This window comes from Labrus mixtus, chromosome 12 (assembly GCF_963584025.1).
Source record: "Labrus mixtus chromosome 12, fLabMix1.1, whole genome shotgun sequence".
NCBI classification, from domain to species: Eukaryota; Metazoa; Chordata; class Actinopteri; order Labriformes; family Labridae; genus Labrus; species Labrus mixtus.
The window spans coordinates 13,277,031-13,295,282 of NC_083623.1; positions in this window are offsets into that span (position 1 = coordinate 13,277,031).

Below are 18,252 nucleotides of genomic sequence, written 5' to 3' on the forward strand. Positions count from 1 at the left end.
GGGACAATGCCACTTAGCTGTACCAGAGTTAGCTATGAGCTTCTTGGCTCATGAAAATAATGTCTGTTAATCTTTCAACGATAATGTCTTTATACATTTCCATTATCGGAAAACAAAGTATTTATATAAATGCTGCTACACCACTCACTTCACGATGTGCTGGTCAGACACGGGAGCACATTCAGCTCACGACCGATTCCCCCATGATGCACCACAGAATGCCACAGGAAGTCATTCCTGTCTGTGACCATCAGACTTTACAACTCCTCCCTCTTGAGTGTCAAACACTCTTTCTGACCCTGAACGATTTCACACAGACAACTGTGAACTCCTCCAATTATTCATATTCATTATTTATATAAACTGTGCAATCCGAATCTAAACCGGTTAAGAATCTATCCAATATGTGCTTTACTGAGGCTACTGTGCAATACTCTTATAATATCTTACCATTTCATTATGCACTTTTTTATGTATTGCTTTATTTTCTTCAACTCTCTGCGCTTTCTGTATAGCTGAACTTCTTCAATACTTTGTGCTTCTTGTTCATAAATACTTTCTTTAATGATCTGCACTTTCCATAAAAATATTTATTTCTTCGATAATATGCACTTTGTACATAGCTTTATTTCTTCAACACTTGCTCTTGTTGTAATTATTGCATTATTTCTTATTTACATTTCATATTTTATTCATATTTCTATTTCTATGCTTCTCCAGCTGTATTGTGAGTAAGAACAACTGAAACAACCAAATTTCCCCCTGGGGATTAATAAAGTATTTGCGAGATTATAATTCTAGAGAGAAAATTGTAGTTTTTTACTCCACTACCCTGTACGTGTTATTTTCCTATTTTCAGACCACTTACAAAAAAATGGATTTCTTGCTTGAAATCTGATGACTTGAAATGATGAATTGAGGGAATGCGCAGGAGAGAGCTTAATATCTTACACTTTAAACAAAAAAAGCACAAAATGGCTTCAACAAGGGAAGCAACAGTAACAGGTTATTTTTTCGGAGAAAAAAGATTCTTGTGCCAAGACAAATGAAAATAACAATGCAAAGATACTATCTTTTTTGTTGGTCTGACTCAACAGTTGACAAATGAACTTAAAGCTCCTGTGAGGGCTTTTTTTTTTTTTTACTCTTTATGAAACTTACTGCAATTAATATGGATGCCTCTTTATGGCCTAAAAATGCAAACTAGACCATTAGTAAACACATTCTTAGTTTATATAAGAATCTGTTTTTAATGCTATTATCTTCTTTTAGGTGGGTGTCAAACAAAGTGAGCTTTAACACATTGAAGATACCACCTTTGTTTACATTTTTCACCCACAGAGATTGGAAGAGATTGTTATGTTTGACTGTAAAAATAAAGAAGCGTTTGTTTTTTCAGCAGAAAACACCTTAGCCTTAGCTTGCACAGGACAGAGATCAACAAAGAGACAGGACATACCACTTTGTCTACAGAGGGCGCTAAAAACTGTCACAAACCAAAAGTTTGATGCTTTAACATAATTATCAAAGTTGTTTGTTTGCTCAGTAAACTCATTTGTGTATCAAAGGGAGGGGGGGTAGTGCTGTTTATGACTGCTGCACGGTGCACAGAGTTACTGTTAATTACACGGCTGCATTACGTTTCCTGTTCATCAGTATCTTGTTCTCCGCTCTTTTGTGGATAGTGGATTCCGTTAAACTCCACATAGCATTGATATAAAGGCAAATATATTGTCGTCATAGCATCGTTTAGAGGACTCTGTTACTTTGTCTTTTTTTTTTTTTTTTTTTACGTCTGGTCTGACCTCAGGAGACCCCCCTGTCCCCCCTACTGTCTGACAGGGATAGTCTCCTGTTGTGAAGTGCATATTTGAACAGTCAGGTCAGGAGAATATCCTGAGCAGTCCTCCTCTAATTATCAAGATGTTTTCAAGAGATTTGAAAACGGCTTAAGGCGGGCTTTTTGAACATGTTTGTTTTGTTCTCTCTGTTCTGTTGTTATGTTTTGTATCGTCTGAGGTCCAAACTGCATATTTTTCATAAAATAAATCTGATTGGTTGAAAAATATCAGAAATTCGGGTTGCAATTTCGAACAAAGCAGTTGATGGTGGGTCCTGAGGCTAGACTGGTTGATAACCATTGACTTAAAGAACAACAGGAAGTAAGTTACAGGTAGTGATGTCATATGACCAGTAATCAGGAAGAATGAGCATGTTAATGTGGTAGGGTGAAATTGCATCTATCATCCACTATCATCTGCATAAACGTCTCATGCCTCCTGTAGTGCATGGTTAGTAAGTATTGTGCTCTATAGCTAATGTTCCGTTAGGAAGACATTATTCTGCATGCTGGTTTGAATGTTCATTCTCACACTATGTTGCCTGCACTCCTCAACGCAAGCTCACTCAGCTCTTAACATCACCTGGTCACATCTATCCAATAGCACTGCTCCACTCCCTCATTGTTAGCCCCTCATATTGCTGCTACGTGCACCTCCCCATCACTGCAAAGTCTTTGCACTTACATCACCTTCTTCATCCCGTCAGCCTCAGATCACATCATCAGCCATCATCCGGTAAACCCAGTCTCCACAGTTTGATTAACCTCTTTCATCCCGTCAGCCTCAGACAACATCATCAGCTAACGCCTCCACCAAAGGTGGGTCAAAGTTTTTCTGTTGTCAGTCGGTATCGGAGAAAGTAACAGAGGCAGTGCCAGCTGGGCGAAACCAGCTGGTTTTTGTCTGTGTTTGGTGAGTGTTTGGGAATGTCTAGCTCAAAGGTGTCGTGACGGCGGAGCTTTGTTGCGCTCTTTTTCACTTGGATTGTAAAAAGGGCTTTAGATGCCTTTAGCTCATTGCCACACTGCAAGCTGCTGAAATACTTTTAATAATAAAAAAAACTCAAATAAATAAGAGAACCCATTTTATCAAAGGTTAAATCAAAATGTAATTGTTACACCTTTTGTATGCTTTAGTTTCACACTTTCCTTGACATGTCAATAAACCTGTGGACAAGCTTACAGCTGTATTCAGAGGCTTGATGTTAGGAAAGTGTCGGACTGTCTAAATATATATACACCACTTATACAGAACATGAGGACAGAACATTGCTTATTTTTACGGTCTTGTATCACTATTTCTACTTTAAGAGATTGTGTTTTTTCTTCTTCCTGTACTCTATATTTTCCGTGGAATCATTGCACTTTGTCAGAGTATTGTTCTTATAATTCTGTGCATTGCATGTTGGGTACAGTGCAATGTATGTATGTGGCTTGTAATTAATCAGAGTGGCCTCTTCATCTATCCTCTGTTGGGGCATGCATGATCATTCTTCACCGACAGGTTAACAACAAGGCCTAGACTCACATACATGAACTTATACACACACATGAACATCCAACATTGAGTCAGTGTGCACTTACGTACATTCAGTGTGTATTCACAGGCCTAAATTCATGCAAATCACTCCTGGCAATTTCAAAGACTTCCCCGTGGACGGCCGCGTCTGCCAGCGCCGCTATAAATCACGCTGAGGCTGGTGCTGAGGGCAAGGCACACCTTGTCCACATCGCCCCCACTCCTGGGCTGAATAAACCATAACATCCTGCCTCTCGTGCTGCCCGACGCCCTCCGAGCACGACCCTAGAGAGGACCCCCCCCACCCCCCACCCCTGTGCCCTCATCTCCTCCTTCTCCTCCTCCCTTCCTCCATCTCATATCTCATCCCATCTCTGCCATTGTTCCTCCACCTCTCTCTAATTTCTCTATCTTTAGGAATTTTATGTGTTGCAATGGACGTCTCTGCTTGTATGGAATGACACAAAACCCCCTCCTCATCTTCATTTAACACCCCCCCCCCCCCCCCCCCCCCACCCCATCCCAATGACTTCCTGTTATAAGAGTGAGGTGAGTGGAAGAAATAAGAGAAAAACAACAGGAGGAAGAATGTGTTTAACGGGAGGGTGCTGACACCCTCATCCTGTCGTGTGCCGGCTTGGTTCAGGTGCTTTGGGCTAATTAGATCTCACTGCTACTTTTACCTCAGGGTGTGTCCAAGTTGGCTGAGAAGGACCATCACGACTCCCTCAGGAGGACTTATAATGTTTCTGGACAGAAAAGAAGAGGCTTTTACTGCCAGTAAAAATGCTTCACCACCCAGCTGAGAAATAAAAGTGAACAAAGGATAAAGAATGTGTGGAGTGTTGGCTTATCTGATTAATATTTCCTCTGATTTTTATTGCCATAGAGTGAGAAGCTAAGCAAACACACCCCAGCATGGTTCTTGGCATTTTACTTAAAGTTTTTCGAACAAACAAAACATACTCTGGAAAAGATAAAACCTCTGGTGTGTTGCTTGGCATGCAACTGCACAAATAATCACCTCCTCTAAAATTTAATTTCTAAGTGAAAGCCTGCAGAATTGCCAATAAATCCACTGATATGCAAGAGTGTGTTTTAATTTTGAAAACTCATTTTGTCGGAGAAAGGAGACGGAAAAGTAATTTTTGAACAAAACTGCTCCTTAGTTACAAAACAATTGTTGTACAAGCACAATGACACACGAACATGAGTGTGAGTGTACACCACACACACACACAAATTCAGGTCCAAATCTCTCTAACACCGCGTATGCCTGGGTACACCCACCACAGCACCAGAGGAGCCTTGAGAGGACAAGAATAGCGAGGCATGTGCCTATTTGTGGCGTCATTGTTATAGAGATAAAAGATCTCACTGTTACACACACACACACACACACACACACACACACACACACAGGCAAATGTACACCCTCTCAGACACAGACACACACATGGAGCAGACTTTAGCCAACTGACACAAAGGCTCACTGGGCAGTTCCTAGAAGAGACCGTGTAGTAATCTCCTCTCTATACACTCATGAGCAGCGTCTTTCACTGTGTGTGTGTGTGTGTGTGTGTGTGTGTGTGTGTGTGTGTGTGTGTGTGTGTGTGTGTGTGTGTGTGTGTGTGTGTGTGTGTGTGTGGTGTGTGTGTGTGCGTGTGTGTGTGTGTGTGTGTGTGTGTGTGTGTGCGTGTGTGCGTGTGCATGAATCTCTGCTCTAAGTAATACCCCCTCCTGAGATGGACTCCATGTGCCACTTTTGTTTTTACACAGCTTGGGAAGTACCTGAAGAAAAAAGTGAAATTATTATTCTTAATGGTCCAAACTCCATAACCTCAGCTGTATATAGAGTAATTGGATTGCTGTTAAAAAAAAAAAAAAAAAAAAAAAAAAAGTACAATCATTTCTTTGTCTCAGACATGGACTGTAAATATGAATTGACAAAGCCTGATTGACCTCAGCGAGGGGGTTCCGGAGGCTCATTGGCAGCAGCCACTATGCTGTAAATGTTGTCTCACCCTAACTTTCAGTCACCTAACAGGCGGAGCTGAGGTGGATTTTGAGCCTCTTGACAAACCGTTACACCGCGCCCACCTGTCAATCATGTCAGCTACGCGCCTAACTATGGATAACACGTATCGTTCTAAAAATCGGATCCAAATGAAAAAAATCAAGCCCCGTTCAGTGTTTGCCCATGATGACAATAACTAATCAGACCTATTTTGTTGTTTGTACCAGGCTTTAAACATGTTTATTTATGCTGTACAAACCAGCTTTTTTTGGCTGTGGTGTGTATGTGACTTTCGGGGCTCCTGGACCCAGCCTCAAGAGGAAACTCGGCGAACTGCAGGTTTTTGCACTTCCACCTTGTCTTAATTTTTCAAGACCGGAGGTTGCCGCTTTGTCTCACAATACAAAGCCTACTGAATTAGGTGATCTTTTGCCTTTCCATCTATTGCCAGAATGAGGTTGACAAAAAAAAGCAAAACACCACTTCCTGATGGATACACATTTCCTTCAGTAAAAGTTAACTCTACCTTAGATCCAGCACCATCATCAGATAAGTTCTTATTTCTGCTTTTGTGGGAATCCCAACTATTTACATGGCAACACAATAACCATAGAGGGTGAAAAAGAAATAGAATACCTGCTTGATATCAACATGTCACTTTAAGCATGCTAGCATATAGTTCAAAGTACAGCAGAGCCAAAGAGCAGCCCCAATGTGTTTGGGTATCACTTTTTTTTCAGCCTTTCTGATTTACTCTGAACTGGACTGCAAAATCAAAAAGAAAGTGTAAGAATAGAAACCATTTGTTAATTTACCGTGGCACCTAAAAGTGGTGCCTATTTCTAACTAAAAGACAAATAATCTTGAAAAACAAAAGTTCCCTTCACAGGTGCTGTTTTACAGGCCCTGTATGTGGGGTGACCTTTGCTGCATTTCATCATCTCTTGCTCTCCTTTACTTCATCCATGTCTCCTGTCACTAAAGGGAAAAATAGTCCCAAAAAGAACTTTCAATAAAAATAAGGTGAATGTGTCATTTTACTAACTGATCTACAAAAACCCTGGATGGTGTCACAGATGTCTTCTTTTAACCCTGAAGTAAACCAGTACTCAGTTACAAACAGATGGAAGCTTGCTTTAAGTACTTCAAATCTTACAGTACTGTTTTAAAATTGGATCAGCTTAGAATATTTGTTTTGTTATTTATGTTAAAATCCTACATTTGAGTTACGCTGTATTTGTAGTATTGGTCAACCCCTAACAAGCTTTCCACTGTACAGAACACACATGAATACACACGCTGGTGCTGTTGTTAGTGTCTTTAGCTTAGACATAGGACAAGTGATGCCCAGGGCCGTTCCTGATCCTCCTGGCCTTTTCCTTGCAGGAATCTCCTCTTCCTGTGCGGAAGTTTATCGTGGTCAGACCGCCTGTCACTGACGCCTCCCAAAGGAAAGTGACAGCGGCTTTATTCACCCGCTGACCCGTGAAGAGGACAGCGGAAGAAAGAAAAAACAAGTATGCGTGTGGATGTGTGTGTAACCTGACTAAGGGCTTCTTTTCTCTCATGTAAGGAGGTTCATCCAATCTTGTACAATCAGCAAAATCTGTGTGTGTGTGTGTGTGTGTGCCAACTTGAGTGTGTGCATCCAGTGTCATGTCCTTTAAGCGACCCCTTCAACATGGATGCATCTTTCCTTCATTTTTCAACCAGCTTTTATTGTTTACAGACAGAATAAAATTACATCATATCCCTATTTTAGTTATTTGATGTTCTTTTATTTGCATTTTAAACATATTCTTTTTTTACTTTTTTCTAATTCTTTCTATCTAGCTGAAAGTCGAGGCCTTGCAGCCTTGAAGTGAGAAATATAGAAGGAAAGAGTGATGATGTCCATCTGTTCTGATTATCTCTCTCCAATTTTGTTTGGCATCAATCGTTTCTCCATCCCAATCCGCTCCCATCAGCTCCCAGTAGACCCAGGCACTGGCCTTTTCTTGACCCAGTTTAGACCTTCCATTCTGGGCTTTCTGATCCGTCCGCCCTCCCTCTGTGTGTGGGTTCAACAGAGAATCCTGAGATTATCAGATGCTCACTTAAGAGGGAGCGAGAGTGAGCGAAGTGCTGTCCACTTAACTGAAGATTATCCTTTAAAAGGAAAGGAGATGGAGGAGAAAAGGAGAAAAAAGGATATGCTTAAGAGGTGGACATGGAGGGGGCGGATGGAGGGAGAGATTGTGAGGACAGTTGGAGAGATAGAGAGAGGGTAAATGAATCATATGGAGATAAAGTGTGTGTGGGTGAGGGTTAACAAAAAAGCGAGGGGAGGAATACAGCATGGAGGGAATGTTGTATTCTAAATGAAAGGCTGAGAATAGGTGAGGTGACAGAGCCTGAGAGAGAGCGGAGGAAGGTTGACAGAGAGGTAGAGATGCGGAGATAAAAAGAGGAGGAAGCAGGAAGGATGAGGACAAGGGCAGGATTAAGCAGTAAAAACAGGGATTGTGAAGTGTTCACTAACCAAACTGAAGACCTTCTGCTCTGCTTTTTCTGGGTAATGGGGCGTAAATGCCAACTTGTATTCGTCAAACACCAACAGTAGAAAAGGCAGCACGGAGTAAAAACGGATTTACAGATTCATTAAACAATGAATGTTTGTGAAATATTTGTGTCCTCTTCCTTCAATTGTTTAACAGAGTACTTTTATATGCAATAGAATTGTTTTAAGTATTGTCATTTAAACATTGTCATTTGTCATTTAAACAATGAAGAAAAAGGTGGAAGTTATTCTACAATTCACTTAGCGTCTGCTAAGTGAATTGTAGAATTGTAGAATTATACGCACATCACATATAGGGCAGTGCAAAATCAGTAGACTTAGGCCTGAAGAAGATAGGCCCGCACACTTACTCAAATGCCACAAAAAGTTTGAATTGATCACAACGTTTCAACCAGAGGTCTTCTTCAGGTGATCATTGTATCAGGCCTTCATCAGGTTTAACAATTATCACCTGAAGAAGACCTCTGGTCGAAACGTTGTAAGTGTGCCGGCCTATCTTCTTCCTTTAAACAATGAAGGACATGATTTTACACCGGTGGTATTTTCTTGGTTTTGTTGGTAAATTATGGCTGAGCCCTGGGAACACACATAAGAAAGTCTGACGCTGCAAGAAGCATTATCCTATTATCCAACAATATAGCCTGATAATACAAACAGAAGTTAAAATGATGCATGGTCCTCCACAAGAAGTCTTAATAAAGGTCTGTCTGGTAGTTTCTGACCTGCAACAAGTGTGTTGTATCCTTCTTTGCGTAAAGGAGTTGGAAAGTAGGCGAGTGTTTAGACTGAATGCAAACCACTTTAAAATCCCAACACATTCAAACCTAACTTATTATCTAATTTATAGAAGTGAATGAAACAGGGAGTGCGTTTTTTAATTGTTTGTGGGTAAGGCAAATGAGGGAGGGGACAGAAGGGGGATCATTCCCCATCATTTTATTGGATAAGTGGTCCTGTTAGTGTTATACACTCACTCACATATTTCAGTCGACACTATTTCAGTGTCCAAACATTCCCCATACAGAAAATTGAAGATTATAAACCCCAAACATGCAGTAAAAACTAGTGTCACTCTTCTCAATGGAGGAAGCAACAGGAGTAAAAGTAGAGACAGGGAGAGAGGGGCGAGAGCGAGAGACAGGGCACGGGAGGAGGACAACCCCCCCCGCAACTCCCCCTTCCTAACCCCCTCCATGTTAATCTCCTCATTTTCATTTCTCTTACCATGTGGGATTAGAATGATTTTATTTAAAGTGTCAGCTTGAGCTACCGGATTGAGAAATCTGGATTTCGTAGGGATTATTATTACAGAGAAAATGCACACACACACAAACACACACAGATTTTTTTCTTCTCTGTCACTCACTAATGACCTGCTTGACCAACAAATGATATTTATCCTCAAATTCAGTGCAGTGAAGATGAACAGACATTGTGATACGCTTCAGAGTGTGTATCAGAGGGACTCTTTCCCTCATTTTGGCATATACCAACCAGAACATTTATTTTTAAGCGGCGTCCAGAAATGATACATAAGACACCTTTTGAAGTATATTGCACACGGGCAGCCCTTTTTTTGTCTTCTGTTCATCAGGACATGATACAACGTGTCTCTCGTAAAACCTCGGCCAGGCGACCAAGTGAAACAAGGTGAACAGCCTCTAACCAATGCTTCATCCTTCTGTCAGATTTAACATCTAATCTACATTAGGATAAGGCTTTCACCGCTAAAAAAAAGGGAAGAATAAAAAAACGCCATCACCTTTTATCCTAGGGCCAAGCCTTTTATTCCGCCTCTTCTCATTACATTAAAGGATGAGGGAGGTCGTACCATGGTTGAGCGGTATTTAAAGACACCATCCCTTCATCTGTTTAATTTCTCTTTATTTAAGAGACTCCCTCCTCCCTTTGCTGCAGCCTCCCTCTGTTAATGTGTCTATATCTAATGGCTGCCTGCCTGCATCTGATAGATTGATCTATATCTCACTGTAGATGACATGGAAGAGTTTGTTACCGAGCGCTCCCTAATCCAACGCTGTGTGCTGAGAACGCAGTGTTCGACTTTCCGGACTCAAATGGTTTACGAAAAAAGGTTCTGAAACGCACTTAGTAGTTTTTTTTTAAAGTTACAATCTGTTTAAGTGCTTACAAGACTCTAAGAAAATGTCATCACTTTAATTATTCTACATTTTTTATGTATTTTTCCCGATCTTTACTGTCTACATGCAGCAGGGCAAATGGAGTGCACATTATTAATGATATACATCACAATCTTAGTAAATATTGCTGATAGAAAAAAGTCTAATGGATGAAAAACAGCTTGTGGGTATTGCATTTATTCAGTTTGAGGTTTTATCTGTCCTGTCTGAAATAATGCAATTCTTTATTAGTGTCATTATGTTAAATAATAAGAAAAACTCTTCAAATAGCAAACCCCGCATTATATATTTGTACAGAGTGAGAGGAAAGAGAAAAACCTCAATAATCAAAGTTCTTTAATGTGTTACGCAAAGAAAATGCAGGTTTGCATGCAATAGCAGTTAATTTGATAAATTGTTTGGACAAATTTACTAATGCTCATGTATTTAATTGCTTGTTTGTTTTTACAAGAAGTAAAGAAAGGAATGAAAAAAGCTACAAATCTTCATATCCAAGAACTTGAAGGGAGTAGATTTTTTTGTTTGACTTTTTCTCATGAATTAAGCTCAGAATTTGGAGTTTAAAGTTGGAGTTCTTCAAAAAAAGTTGGAAAAAGATGGAAAACTAAACAGTCAGACTTTAAAGTAAGAACTCAAAGTTAAGTTTCCTCAGTGGCCCTAATCCTTTTCTGCAGTAGCTGAAACCAAAACATGTCTTGACTAAATTAGAATGATGAATTGGTTTGCTTTGGTTCAATCCTGCAGCCTGTCCAATGTGTTCTTGGGCAAGACACTTAACCCCAAGTTCTCCTTGCTGCTTCGCCGGTGGTGTATAAATGTGTATGAATGGGTTTAGCTAATACTGATGGCCACTTTAAATAGCAGCCTCTGCAATCATTGTTTGGATACATAGACATGAACTACGTCGTAAAAGCCCTTTGAGTAGTCAGAAGACGAGCAAAGCGCTATACAAGCTCAAGTCCATTTACCATTTTACCATTCATTAAATCACTCTGCGCCTTGCGCTTTAGACAACGCGCTTTACACTGTCAAACTAGGGACTTGTGTAAAAACCAAACACCATGTTGACTTTAGTGGCCCAAAAGTTTGACACCAAATCCCAATGTTGGGTAAACATCAAAACCCAACTTGACTGAAGTCAAAACTCAACATTTGGTTGACTGCAAAAAACACTGTTGAGTTGACATTGAAACCCAACATCTATCAGAAGTCAAAACCCAAGATCAGGTTTGTGTCAAAACCGGACTTAAGTTGAGACAACTAATCCCAATGTTGGGTAGACATCAAGTCATCATCAGATCCATTATCAGCATTTGTCAGGTGTTAAATTGTGGTTTGAATTTATAATCAATTTAATGTCAAAACAAAGTGCTTGATTAAAACCAATACCAAACATTGGGTTGACAGAAAATCCAAACACATTAGATGTTGTCCAGTCATTAATTTTCTGTTTTCTGACTTGGCAATTCATATTCAACCAAATATTCATACAGTATCTAATGAGGTTGATTGTGGACAGGGGAGAGACTTCTTGTATCACACTCAACCATGAGAAAGCTATTTGTAATTAAAGAGCTATCACAATCTTTTAGCCATTCACTGGAAGGTCTGGATTTAATCAAAAATGACCATTTGAGCAAATGACAACTATGATCAATTCCCAGATATAAATGCATATTCAACTGTAATTCATCATTATCTGCTGTATAGTTCTTCAAAAGGAAAGATTAGGAAAATAGTCATGATTCAACAAAATCTAAGTTGCTTCCTATTAGTTCCTCACTAGTTTTCTGTTTAACTGTTTATTAACAAATCATTTCTACACTTCATTTCTGGGCAACGACTGAACATGTTATTTCCCTTATTGTGAAGTCTTACAGAGCCATCCAAAACTGAGAGAAGTATTTGCATTTAAGTTTTTGTTTAATCCACAAATTTTAATATTGACATTCCTGCAATCGCTGAAAACAAAGTGTTATTATAACATTCTAATTCTTTCATACTATCTGTGAGAGAGAGATATGTAAGCATGGAAGATCTCATGATGTCTAAGTGTGGTATTCACAGGCACAAATGCAGGTGTTTGGACAATGTTGATAGTTGATTATGGTGAATAAAAACATAGACACACACACACACACACACACACACACACACACACACACACACAAATACACACCATTTAAGAGCAAGGTCTTGGGAAGTAGGTTAAGCAGGCAGGGATCACCTCTCGCTGCTCTCTCCCAGCTTAGAAGCATGGAGGGCTGGATGATGGAGGTGGAGAGGGCTGGGAGGAGGGGGTTGAGGTGGAGAAATCTTCCAGGGGACATCTGTCGCAGTGAGCAACTTGTGAGCTGCTTTTTTCCAGCCCATTCGGTGACCCATGTATTCTCATGCATGACTGACCCAGAACTATGACAGTTTTAGTGGGGGCCTAAGCCCCTGCTCATGGCCTGGGAGACCCCATGTGGACCTGGTTAGGTAAAATCTCCATTATATAGAAATGCGAAAGGTAATAATAAATAATGCTGAACCTGATCACATTTTTGACATCTATTAGAGTTTTGTAAGGCTATTCTTGTGGGAATAATCAAGTTGTGACCAAATTTGAATTGGTGGGAAAACATGACAATTTTCATCTCCCCCTATCACAAAAAGTAATATTATATCGATCCAATAGTAAGCCTCTTTTCTTGTGTTGTGAGCAGTGGTCCACCTTTGAGGATGCCGTTGGTGGTGAATAGTGATCTGCACTTTGCAAGTGCATGCATGAGAACATGTCTCCCCCTCCCACAGGTGTTTAAGCTGTACAGTAAACAATAACGCTCTACATACACATTCGCATACACACACACATACACACACACACGTAAACACACAAACACAAAAGGCTCATTGTGTTTCAGCTAACCCATCCCTTTTTAATCTGGGATTATGGCATTCCCTTCGTGATGGCAACAGAGGAAACAATGCTTTATTTCACAGGAGGAAATATGGAATAATGTTGTTAACACTTCAATCTGCCTTATTTAACTATCACACTGTCTCTCTCTCATTCACAAACACACATACATGCAGAACCAACATTTTAAGTATTTTCACCCCCCACCCCCCACCCCCCATTTTAGTAATCCTGGACACACACACATTTTAATCACTCTAAAAACTACAAACAAATTTTAAAAACTGCCTTCTAAAAATTTTGCAACAAAATGTGTGTGTGATTGTGTTTGTGTGTGTGTGTGCTCGAGAGAGAGAGAGAGAGAGATCCTTTAACCCTTATTGTGAGAATACACTTCACAGTATAGCTGCTCCCATGGGGTGTAATTCGACACTAAAACTGTCCATTAACACACTATCAAATCTATTCTTCTCCAACGCGTCACACTTCCATGAGCCATTTGTGGCTTTAGTGCTTCCAGCCTAGTTCACTGTGTGCAGAAACTGGATACAGTCTTTATGGACACATTTTTTTTTTAATCCTCAGTCTTAAAGCCTTAAAACACCTACTGTGTACATTTTGTTTAAGCAAAGTCACACATTAAATCCTACTTTTCTAGACATAGAATTAGTTGATTTTGGTATTTCACTCTCATTGTAACACAGATCAGGTGCTGTTTGAACCATCTGATGGAAGTCTAAAGATGACAGCGGGTGCTCCTGTGTTTGAAAGGCAACGGTGTGCTGGTCTGTGAATAAGACCTCTGATGATGGCTGTATTTTTATTGTGAGGCCCCAGGTGCTGCCAGCGTCACACATGGTCACAGTCATGGCACCAGTGTTCTGGCACATACCAACCAACCAGAGAAGGGCCAAGACGTGGATTGTATGGCTGAGAGGGAGTATGTGTGTGTACAAGTTCTGGTGCCCTTTGTACGTCTGCATGTGTGTGTGTGTGTGTGTGTGTGTGTGTGTGTGTGTGTGTGTGTGTGTGTCTATTATTCCTGAGAAAAAAGCCAGGTTTGGTCTGGAATGCAGATAAGTGTAATAATGATATCCCCATGCTAATGCTAATCCATCTCTTTATATTACAAATCTAATCTTCCCTTTGCTATATCCTCTTGTAGGGCTTTCATATCGGGCTTATTTAGGTCATGCAATGCATTTAGTATCAGATAGAAAAAGTGAATTAGTATTAAAAACATAAAAAAAGATATTTTACAAGCATAACTGTCTGAGGTAGAAACAACTGAGCACCTTAAACCCTCATACAACCTCTTTTGATTGTTCTGCTGACCGTTTACATCAGTGCATTTCAATTTCAAGAGAATTTAATTATGTTAATAGATCAGTTGTGAGTGAATGTGCACATACATGTATGTGTGTGTTTGCACAAATGCATGCACACAGGCATGTTCATGCATGCACGTATGTGTGTGTGTGTGTGTGTGTGTGTGTGTGTGTGTGCGTGTGTGTGTACATGTGTGTGTGCATGTGTGTGTGTGTGCACCAGCTGTCTGATCAGTAATCAGTTAGCAGTGGGCTAATGCAGCCTCCTTAACCCAGGGGCCTCATAAGACTGCCTCTGGCCCAGCCCCTCTTTCTGTGCCAGGGACAAATCCATTACCCAAAACAAGGACATCAAATGTCAACAAACACACAAACACACACACACACACACACACACACACACACACACACACACACACACACACACACACACTTAGACAGATTGTATATACTTGTCTAAATTGATTGATGTCATAAGAGGAAAGTGAAATGCTACAATAACTGTGCTGTACAAGAAGCAGTGGCAGTAATTATTGACACGCCTCTGTGATTAGGAAAAAGTGTAATGCCAGTTGTATGTAAAAAGCTGATAGTATTAGTGTTTTTTACACTGTTAATTATTTATTTATCTGCTCTGAGGGATGTCTTGAAGCTTGCCATTATTGCAATGGAAGATAAAAATTAATTCTTGATTTATAAGATATTTTTTTTCAAGAAGATCTTTTTTTTTTTTACCAGAATTGTGAGAACTTAAAAAGCTATCTTTTTTTTAGCAGTTATTAAACACTGGAAGCAACCTTTAAAACAGAAGAAAGCCTCTCCAAAGGGATCCTGGGCATTTTGTCAAGTGATCTGTGACCAAACTGCCTTTCTACAAAGGTTAACATAAATAGCACATAAATTGCAGTGAATATAGCCCCTCAGAAGTGGCACAAAGACTGTGGCGGATCCCCGAGGGCCTGATGGTAAGCAGCAGCGTTTACATATCAGTGGCCCTCGTAGCATGTACAGTGATCTGGCAGGTTGGGGAGCTTTGATGCTCCGTCACCCAGCAGGTTGGATGTATCGATCCCCAGGGCGGTGCTACTTTCTGGGCTGGCCTGCATGGGTGACAGGGACCCCTCCCGGAAAAAAAACCTCCCTGGTGCCCGTACCCAACAGATGGCCTCAAAGAGGGACCAGAGACACAGAGCCAACATCCAGCTCTCAAACAGAGGAGCAGAGGAGCAAATGGCCTGTTAATATTTCATACAAACACTCTCACTCATCTCCGAGCAAGGAAACGGACAGGGCTGAGAGCGCAGCGTGAGTGTGTGTGTGTGTGTGTGTGTGTGAAGGGGCAAGTGTGTAGTGTGTCTGAAATCAAAGACATTTTGATGAAATATGAATAGTTCTCCCATTCAGAGGTGCTACACAGCGATAGTTCTTGTGCATATCAATAAATAATCACACTTTTTTTTGGCTAAGGTGATATTTTGGCCGCAGATCCAGGAGGAATTTAAAAAAGATGGACAAATTGACTGAAAACTGCTTGTTAGTAATAATTATATAACCTTCTCCACTATTCTTTCAAACACACACATCCTTGTAAAGACATACACACACACACACACACACACACACACACACACACACACACACACACACACACACACACGACACCCCAATTACTCCCAGTACCAGATCCTTCCTTAAGCCTCTGCTGTATCTTTTGAGCGTAATAGCGCACTAATAGCCCATAACCCCTGTACAGATCAGTGGAGGTTATGCTATTTGCTGCTCCGTAATTGCCCTCTTCATCAGTACTCTGTCTGCGCAGGCAGCAACGCGGCCAGCCCTGGGGTCCTACTGATGTCATTAATGTGTGATTAGGGCCGGTGGGGAGCAGCAGTTAGGAGGTTAAAAAGCCCCTGACAGCCCTCATCATCGGCGAGGAAAACCCTGAGACTGATGCAGGGGCAGCGCAGATGGGCGAGAGCATTCGTCTGCCAAAGCTCTAACTTGTTATTCCTCCTCACCTCCAAAAATCACGCCATGCTAATAGATGGCGCTGACACGGGCCGCCGTGTGTACAGCTGCACAGGCGCAGGTACACATACAAAAAAATGTATTGCTGTATTCTCCATCATTCAAAATGAAACCTTAAGAAGGAGAGCGTTTGGAAAGGCTGCCGAGATGTTCATCATCAGAGTTGAATCCACGCAAATGTACAAAGTTTTGCCATTCTTTAAAACTTGATGACACTGATTGGACCTGAAATGAAGAGTCAGTCTTGGGAATAGGAAGCTGACAAGTTAAACTTGACACAAGCAATCTCAACTAACAGCAAAAGTGTCGGTGTAAGTGCTCAATCATGTCAGGGCTTTAGGATTCCTTTAAGTTGTCATCTTTAATACATGAGACGATTTCCAGCCCCGGCAGCGCAACAAAGTCATTAGACTGCGAGGAAAGATGAAATATAAATCAAGCGTCTCTCTTTGCCCCCTCCCCTGTGAACAGGTGGCTGAGTTGAATGAGAGGGTGCACTAACTTGGCTGTCACTGTGTTTTCCAACAGAACCGCTGCCTTCTAAAGCCAAACCGCCGTGAATTATACATCTATGGCGGTAATTCTCTCAGAGGAGAGAGAGAGAGAGAGAGAGAGAGAGAGAGAGAAAGTGATAGAAAGAGAGAGAAAGTGAGAAGGGGGGCTAAGAGAGTTAGAGAGATTAATGGTTGGAGCTGTTGTTTTTGACGCAGCGATCCTTGGCTCTGCTTCCTGCCTGCCGCTTATTGGCTTTTCAGAGCACATTTATTTATTTCGTTAACAAGAGCGAGCGGCCGCGTCGCTGTCACTCTTTTGGCTCGCCCAGTGCCACAGCAGACTTGTCATCTCCTGCACCGTGGCGTGCGCCTTTGAACCCTGCCATGGACTGCAGAGTGAGAATATTAATAGTGCAACAAACAAGACTTTAAAAATAGCAGGTCTCTGTCAGCGGCCAGGTGACAATGACATCTTTTAAATCGCAGACTGACCTGTATGAGGGGAAAGAATAGCATGATACACAATTTACCGAGAAAATGCATGCTTGATGTTTTTCACCTTATACGACCAAATTATTAATTAAAAACAAATCTCATTTAGTTTAAGACAATTTTAGCATGAAATCATTTTAAATGGAATGCTTAAAAGATTTATTCCAAAATAAAAAGGATGTATGAAAGAGAAGATAGAGATGGTTACAGTGAGTGTTTGTTTGTGTTTCAGGTGCAAGGTGTTAGCAATTCTTAAAAGTGCTGCCGTTAATTCTAATAGCACCTTGGCTGGAAAATGTGCTTTTGCAATTAAACATAACTAATAAAAAATGAGTTATGAAATATTATTCATACTAAATTAATAGTATAACTTCTTGACAGAGTCTGTTACTTATAAAACTTGTATGCATTTGTGATTCCAGTGAATCAAATCAAACACACATCACAATTATAGCTCATAAATAAAGAAAAGGAGAAAAAAAAAAGCTTCTGTACCTTAGAAAAACAGAAAATAAAAAAACGAATCATATAAATTTGATATGGTTTCTTCCTCTGTTCGTTCTGCAGCTGATTTTCTCTAGATAAGTTAAGACAGTGAGAAGAGCGATATGAGGGAAAAACTCTGGCTGAGCACAATCTGATATGAATAGTCAATCCTTGGACTAATCTGTATTCAGCATCCTGAGGGAGTCAGCACAAAGGGCCGTCAGCAGCTTAGCCAATAAACTTATTCAAGTCAGTTTCAACACAACGCGGCATGTTCCAACATAATCTGTCCAGGAGGTCGTGACCTCCACTTCCCCTGCCGGTGGAATAAAGAGGACCTCAGGCCGGGATGACAGGAGAAGTCTTCCAAGGAGTTCATGTTACCGCGTGTCATAATAACAAGAAGCTACTGTTCCCCCGCCGGGCT